The sequence below is a fragment of the Thunnus maccoyii genome, chromosome 4, assembly GCF_910596095.1.
Source record: "Thunnus maccoyii chromosome 4, fThuMac1.1, whole genome shotgun sequence".
Lineage (NCBI taxonomy): Eukaryota > Metazoa > Chordata > Actinopteri > Scombriformes > Scombridae > Thunnus > Thunnus maccoyii.
In genome coordinates this window covers 33626211-33634089 of record NC_056536.1, presented here as the reverse complement: position 1 = coordinate 33634089, position 7879 = coordinate 33626211, and the positions used below count along the sequence as shown (strand labels likewise).

The 7879-nt window shown below is 37.1% G+C and overlaps 2 protein-coding genes across 6 annotated transcripts in view; both read right to left on the bottom strand.

Moving 5' to 3' along the window:
* Nucleotides 1-5990, bottom strand: part of LOC121896025 (tyrosine-protein phosphatase non-receptor type 7-like) — a 26748-nt gene extending 20758 nt beyond the window's left edge. The window contains exon 1 of one of the 5 annotated variants that reach the window (XM_042409651.1): nucleotides 5668-5990. The gene's annotated coding sequence lies outside the window, so the exon portion shown is untranslated. Of the gene's footprint in view, nucleotides 1-1235; nucleotides 1292-3633; nucleotides 3653-5667 lie in introns of those variants that run through there. The other 4 variants (XM_042409650.1, XM_042409646.1, XM_042409649.1 and 1 more) reach the window with 4 other exon arrangements.
* Nucleotides 1-7879, bottom strand: part of LOC121896033 — a 142432-nt gene that overhangs the window by 66424 nt on the left and 68129 nt on the right. The window lies entirely within an intron of this gene.

The window sequence follows — 7879 nt, the reverse complement described above, 5'->3', positions numbered from 1 at the left end:
CCAGTGTGTGAATGGGTGAATGGGGCATGTGCTTTGAGTGATTGGAAGACTAGGAAGGCGCTATATAAATGCAGTCCATTTATGATTAGTGAGTCGACTGGCAGAAAATGAATCGTTATTTTGATTTTTATTTGATAAATTATTTGTAGTCATTTCTTAAGAAAAAAAAGTCCAAATTCTCTGGTTCCGGCCTCTCAAATGAATGTAATATGAATTAATATTTTCTGGTTTCTTTAGTCCTCTATGTCAGTAAACTGAATACGTCTCTTTGGGTTTTGGTTTTGACATTTGAAGACATTTGAGGACGTCTTTTTGGACTTTGGGAAAGTGATTAACTGTGGTGGAAGAAGTTTTGAGAACTTTTACTTAAGTAAAAGTGGCAATACCACAGCATACAAATACTCCATTACAAGTAAAAGTCCTGAATTAAAAAGTATTAGTCACAAAATGTACTTATTGTATTAAGTAGTAAAAGTACTCATTATGCAAAATGACCTCGCTCTTGTAATTGATCAATTGTTGTTGTCTTAAAAGTGCAGTGTGTAGGATGTAGTGGTATTTAATGTGTTAAGATGTGTTCATGTGTTAACAGCTTAAGACCCTTTAATGTCAAAGTGAATGATCTATAATGAAAATAATCTTCAATTGCGGCACTACATTAGTTGGTGCTAATGAATTTAAGTATTGGTATCAGTATTGGTGATTCTAGTAATGATATTGCTCGATATGAACAAATAATGAACAAATAACCATTAATGAAGCCATTAGTTATGACTTATAAACTCTTCATAAAGGTGTCTTATTAGACAGCATTACTAATTTTATTACTATTAACTTGATTACGTTCCATATTAACAACAATCACAATGAGCAGAAGAAGCTACTTATTACTAATATTAAATATGACACACAATTTGACCTGCGGACTCACTAGATATTACTTCGCTACTTTATCTGCTGGTCAAATTCATACAGTCTGGTCAGATTCAGCAGTATTATGTTTTTAATTTTTGAGCACAAATAATAATTTTAAGAGGTCTTTCACCACTTCACTTCAATGTAGTAATAATCATTACTAACTGACTCTTTTAAGCACAAACACATAACTTGGAAGCACCATGTTTTTACATGAGATCAAACAGACCAGTAACAGAAATAAAAAGATAAAAAATCAAGTATTGACAGCTATATCTCTGTCAATAACTGTTACTAGTAAATGTATTGATCAGGCTTACCTGTGATCTCACAGCCATGGTGTTCTGTTTTTATGTGTAATTCAGGCCAGCAAGATGTAAATCCTCCTCTGTGAATCCTGTTGACTTCACCCAACTCATCTACAACGTAACTAACTTTACTGAACCCAAAGATTCCCATACATCTGACTAACTGACTAACTAACTAACTAACTAACTAACTAACTGATTGACTGACTGAGCAGGGAAACACAGGAGAGTTGTGTTCCTTCTGGCTCGTTCTTCTTCAAATGAAATTGATGACTTACTGACAAACCAGGGGCAAGAAACAACAAGTGAATGGAGAGAAAAAGGGAGTGAGAGAGAAAGTGATAGTGAAGGAGAGAAAAACAGAATATGAGGTGAAAGAGAGAGAAGCAGCAGCAGGAATAGACATGTCCTGTTTTTCTGGCTGTTATTACCCTGACGCAAGGTGTTCAGGTAAAGAGAGAGAGAGAGAGAGAGAGAGACCTGAGGGGAGAGAAAGAGAGAGAGAGAGAGAGAGAAAACAGAGAAAATGAGTCAGAGAGCGAATAAAAAGATAGACAGATAATAAAAGAGAGAAAGAGAGATGCTCCAGGCATTGATTATTAACACACCAACAACAGCTGCTCATGAATCATTCATGTCAAATCATACAATACCGGTAACACCAGCAGTACAATAACATGCACTAATATAACACACATTAACATAATAGAATAACACTAATGTGACTCTGCACCACCTGACGGTTACGACTATTTACCACAGAGGAAGTATTAAAAAAAAATCTACTTTTTTTATGAGCAAACAGTGACTCAACCTCACACCTCCACATTGTTTTTCACTCATCCGTCCACAACGGAAAATTCTCCCTCTTTGAACTTTGAACTCCAAACTTATGACTCTAAATGGGTCTGAAGTCCAGCTAGATCCCTTTGAAAGTTACCTGACAAACAAACTGAATTAATTGTTTTAACTGTTTGTTTGTAAACCCCTCCCTCTAACAGTGATTGTCCAATCATAGCTGAGCAACTGCAGCTAGTCACAGCAGGTGTGTCAGTGTTGGGATTTCAACACAATACTCTGTATACAAAGAATTTGGATGTTGGTGTCTTTTCTATTCTAGCCTCTTAAAAACAAAAACACAAGAGAAATAGTGTAAGGAATGAATTAAACAGTGTGCAGTGGTGGAATAAGTATTCAGATCATTTAATTAAGAGTAAAAGTATCAATACCACAAAGTAAAAATACTTAAAAGTCCTGCATGAAAAATTCTACTTAAGTAAAAGTATAGAAGTATTACCAGCTAAATATACTTAAAGTACTTAAGTAAAAGTACTTGTTTTGCAGAAAATCGGGCTGAGATATATTTAATACATTTAAGAGTCAATGCATAAGCGGCACTTTATTGTTGTAGCTGCTCGAGGTGGAGCTAGTTTGAACTGCTTTTTAAAGGCCACAAGAAAAAACATGGTTCTGCTGCATACATTTGGATTCATTTTTCAGAATTTTTCTTTAATCTTTGTGTTTTTATGAAAAGTTGGAAAGCTTTAACTTAAACAGTTATTTATTTGAAACCACGTGAGGGGAAATGTCTCTGCAAATAACTCATAGACATCTGAAATATACACTGATTTCTGTAAGAGGCCACAAGTCAAAAGGTTTGGAAACCGTTAATAATGTCATTTATAAGTATATAAGTGTCATTTATAAGCTTATTATTATGTTATTTTATGTAAAATGTTAGTCTGAAAAGTAACTAAAGCTGTCAAATAAATATAGTGGAGCAGAAAGTAAAATATTTTCCTCTGAAATGTAGTGGAGTGGACATATACAACAGCATCACATGGAAATACTCAAGTAAAGTACAAGTACCTCAAAATTGTACTTAAGTACAGTACTTGTACAGTGTAAATGTACTTAGTTACATTCCACCACTGACATTGTGTTTGTCTGCTCTAATGTAAGCTCTAAAGTTAGCATGCCTGGCTAACTAGCTCACTGTCTACAGAGGTAACCTAGTGTTATTTCCAGGGCCAAGATTTAGCTTGTCATTAGTTAACTGTATTATTATTTAGGGTTTTAAAAGTCTCTTCAGGACTGGAACATAGGAAGAATTCTCCTCTTTCACCTTCTGCCTGTTAGCGTTTAGTCTTTTAGCATGATAAAAGCATCATATTACATACTGTATGCAGTCATCAAATACATATTTAATATGATAATTACATGTTCAGAAGATCAGAGATCCTCTTTGAATGGAGAGAGTGCTGCTGTAACAGCGCATCCTACACAGAGTGATGCGTTATGGTTTGTTTGTAGCATAATGTTGCTAGGCTAGCAAGTTCCTTCCAGTGTGTTTAAAGTGAGTCTGTTAGAGTCAGTCAGTACTAAAAGTGTTTGGTTAGCTCAGTTTAACCTGCTGGAGTCTCTGGTCTTCATCTGGCCAGTGCAGGAATGTCAAACCTGACACCAGATTTAAAAACTCCGTATACAGTGAAATACAGAGAGATTTACCTGATGGTGACAGGCTTAATCAGTATTGTGTGAACTTGTTTGGCAAAGACTTGAATGTAGCAGACATTCATTTGTATGTAAAAGTTCTGCACTGCAGGTTTAACAGTACAGTATTTCAGCGAAACTTTCCCAACAGAACAAGTGTGAAAGTGTTTTGTATCTTAAAAAAGTCCTTTTACAACAACAGGTGTTGGAAAAGGGGGGTTGTCGTATAATCAAGATTGTCTTATTTTCGGGCCAATACAGTAAGTCATTTGGAAACTCAACTGAAGACAGTTTTCAACCAACACAAGGAGTTAATGATAGTTAGCTAGTTAGCTACAGATGTTTTTAGCTGGCAAAATTGACAGTTGCTGGATAGAAATGAGAAGAAGCTTTTGTTTATTTTTGCAATTTCTGCAATCAAGGGCCCATTGTTTGAAATATTACAACAAGATTTGAAAATCGGTCACTGGTATCACTCTAAACTGCAATCAAAACGTGCAGTTCTAGTAGGGAAAGATTGACAGGCAAAGCAACAGTATAAGAATTAGAAATACTTTATAAACCAGGGCTGTGTTGCACCAGCATTTGCATCACAAATCCATTACTAAGTTAATGTGTAATGTCTTTCTCTAATTCTTAGTAACAACTTTTTTAAACTAGTGATTTACTAAATCGGGTTGCACCATTAAAACTTAAAAGTTGTCTTATCTAGTAAACACAGTTTTTTTTGTTAATGTTAATGTTAGCATCACAAGCTGTAGCATAACTTCCAAAATAACAGTTTTCAATCAATGTAAGTGCCAATCCTTGGTTAATGTAGGTGTGACTTTGTTTTAGGCTAGAAGTATGTGTGTTTTAGAATTAGTAGTATTCACATCGTTTACAGTAAGAGACCAAATATGAGACCACATTCCACATTACCTCTTTTACTCTGCAATCTAAAAGGCACACTAACATTAGCTTTGTCAGTTGCTTCATTCAGCTAGCTTAGCAACACTTCCACCTGCAGTTAGCAGCTACAAAGCTACTACTCTAAAGCTTTTTTAATCAACCAGTTCACATCTTCATCAAATCAGGTTGAAATTTTGGAGCAAACAACTCAGTTACGGTTTCTTCAGTTCCGTTCTCGTTGCTTCATTCACTGTCACAACCTCTATCATCAATTTGAGAGCACTTCACCATGAAAAAAAACAGTGAAGTAGGAATGATTTCTAGTTGTCAAGAATCAAAGTTGGGTCCTTCAAGGTTTTTTAAAGGTTTTGTTCAAGTTGATCTGATTATTACAACTGAAATATTACGTTAATTTAAGACTGAAGCTGAATATGTAATGCAAAAAAACACTACAGGAGGCATTGCCAGCTGTAGTTAGTACTTATAAGTACATTTACTCAAGCACAACATTTCAGTGCAGTTTTGTTGTACTTTAAGTATTTCCATTCAGTTGTACTACATTCATTTTATGACTGTACTTACTGTTTACTTTGCAGATTAATATGATACTTACAAACCCTTTGATGAGCTTACGTTAAGTTGATTTAAGTTGAAATTACCCCAAACATCATGTTAAGTAGTTAAGATTATATGTTTACACATTAGTAATAACGATCCAATAATATATCCGATATAATAAATGTAACACTGACAGAATCATGCTACATATTGAGTACTTTTACTTGTAATTAAGTGTTGTTACTTTGTGGTATTGCTACTTTTACGCATGTAAAGCATCTGAATACTTCCACCTCTGTTTTTATCTAATATTATCATCATAATGATATGGATGATGATAAACTTTTCATTCTTAGTTAGATTTCTATAAAATATACTGAAATTGTTTACGTCACAAAGACTTTTAGCAAACAGCGCAAACGACGTCTATTCATCTACCCGTCTATTGAAAGTTATCCATCATGTCACCAAGTTTTCAGCCGTCGTCGTTGATCGTTCTTACCTTTTTCGTGTTTCTCTCGGTCCTTCAATCCTCCCCTCTCGTGTTGTCTTTCTTCGTCCTCGTCCTGCTGTCTTCTTTCCAGTCCTTGTCTCTACTCTCTTCTTCCTCTTCTGTCATCTGTTGCTGTTGCTTTCTGTCGTTTGTCTTTTAGTTCTACCTTCTCTGCCACTTCCTTTTCTGCACCCACCCACTCTCTCATTACCACACACACACACACACACACACTTTTTAGCACGCACATACACTTTCTATTCCCCTCATTCAAGGTTATGGGTCCCCTTTAGACCGCACGCCACGGGCTTTAACATTGTGTATCTGTATATTTATTTGTATATTTATTTTTGTGTGCTTGCTGTATCTGTGTGTGTATGTGTGTGTGTGTATGTGTGTGTGTGTGTGTGTGTGTGTATGTATGTGTGTGTGTGTGTGTGTGTGTGTGTTTCACAGTGGGGCTGTATAAACTGATTTTCTAAGTTCTTTTCTCTCCAGCTGCCAGATGAACAACAGCAGGATACAAACCTACTGGGACAATTCAGGAAGCCTAACCTGCTAGCAGTATTAGCAGTCACCATAGAAATAAAATGAATGGCAAAGACACCACTGTTCACAACAGCAGTCTTCTTCTGTATCAGCTGAACAGATAATCACACCTCTTAGGTGATTGTTCGAAGCTGTAAAGTCCAGTTGGTGTACTGCTAAAAACTGATTAAAGGATAGGTTTTAAAGTGTATCTTAAAACAACAGTCAGGTGTTCATATGAGCAGTGAAAGAGGTTTTCCTCACTGTAATCATTCCTCCTGTTTATATCGACTATTAAAAGATCCTTTTCAAATGTGCTTTCAATGTAAGTGATGGGGGCCAAAATCCACAGTGTGTCATTTAGTGCAAAAATGCACGAATGGGAATCAGAATCAATAAAATCCAAATGATACCCAACGCTAGTCATGAGCAGCAGGTGAAGACATTTGTGGAGTGGTAACAGTTGAGCAGGTGGGTGTGGGAACCAGGCGGGAGAGTCCGGGAGCATCAGATAGTCAGGCGGAGAAAGGCAGAGACTAGAGAAGACAGTGCAGGGTTGAAAGCAGGGACAGAGGCAGAAAGGGCAAAGGAAACCACACTTGCCAACATTCAGGTTTCAAAACAGTTTTACTCGAGTTGATGACAACTACGCTCATTACTGTAAGTGCAACAAAACCTCTGTGAGGAAAGAAACAATAAATATTTTATCAAACCACCTGTTCAACATGCATAATTATGTAGAAAAGCAATATTTCCCATCCATCGCTGGTATGTTTTACACAACCACAGCATGCTGGTTAAGCTAATAACACAAAAGCTGTTTATATGTAGCTTAACTGTTAACTGTTCTTAGTTTGCTACATATCTTAAAATTTGGTAAATTCCTGTAAACTTAGCTACTGGCTGAGACAAACCGGCCCCTCCTCTCTACCTGCGATACCTGCAGGCAGTGAATCACATCAGCAGCAGAGGGAGGAGGACAGAGGACAGGAGGAAGGACTACCTGCACAGAGAGCTGCTGTGCACATGCCCCTTGAATCAGGTCGTTGGTTGCCAGGTTGTGGTGACAGATGGGTTGAAATTGTACGTCGTGTGTTGATTGTGTGTGCAGATTGTGTTTCATAGACAATCTGGCAACTTAAGTAAAGTCAGACAAGCATCCAAAACTTATGTATCCATATACAACGATTATTCATAATAAAGTTTGATGGCCATGCCAATTACGGGGGTTTCCCGGGAGAAACAACAAAACGGGAGGGCGCTGGGAGATGGCCTTGAAAAAGGGGGAGAAACCCGGGAAAAGCGAAAGTGTTGGCAGGTATGTGAAACACAAACAGGACCGAGGCAGGAATTATGACAAGAGAAGCAGGAACAATTAGAAAATATGAATCCATCAGAGCAGCTCTGTGCTGTGACAGAAATAAGCAGAGGATGCTTCGACAGTTAGTCGACAGAAGTTAGATGCTAAAAAACATCTCTCTAAAGCAAAGTGCTCCATAACTAATATGAGAGGCCTGCAGTAGATGATGTTACACTATCGGCTACATCACAACATTGACCCTGGACACAGAGCTGCAGAGAGACAACAAGGCAGCTGTCAGAATGAGAGTCTAGTACGACAGGTGTTTGGTAAGAAATTTAATTTCCAGAGCCCTCATGAATCTGGTCTTGCATGAGGCCGTATGTGTAAGTA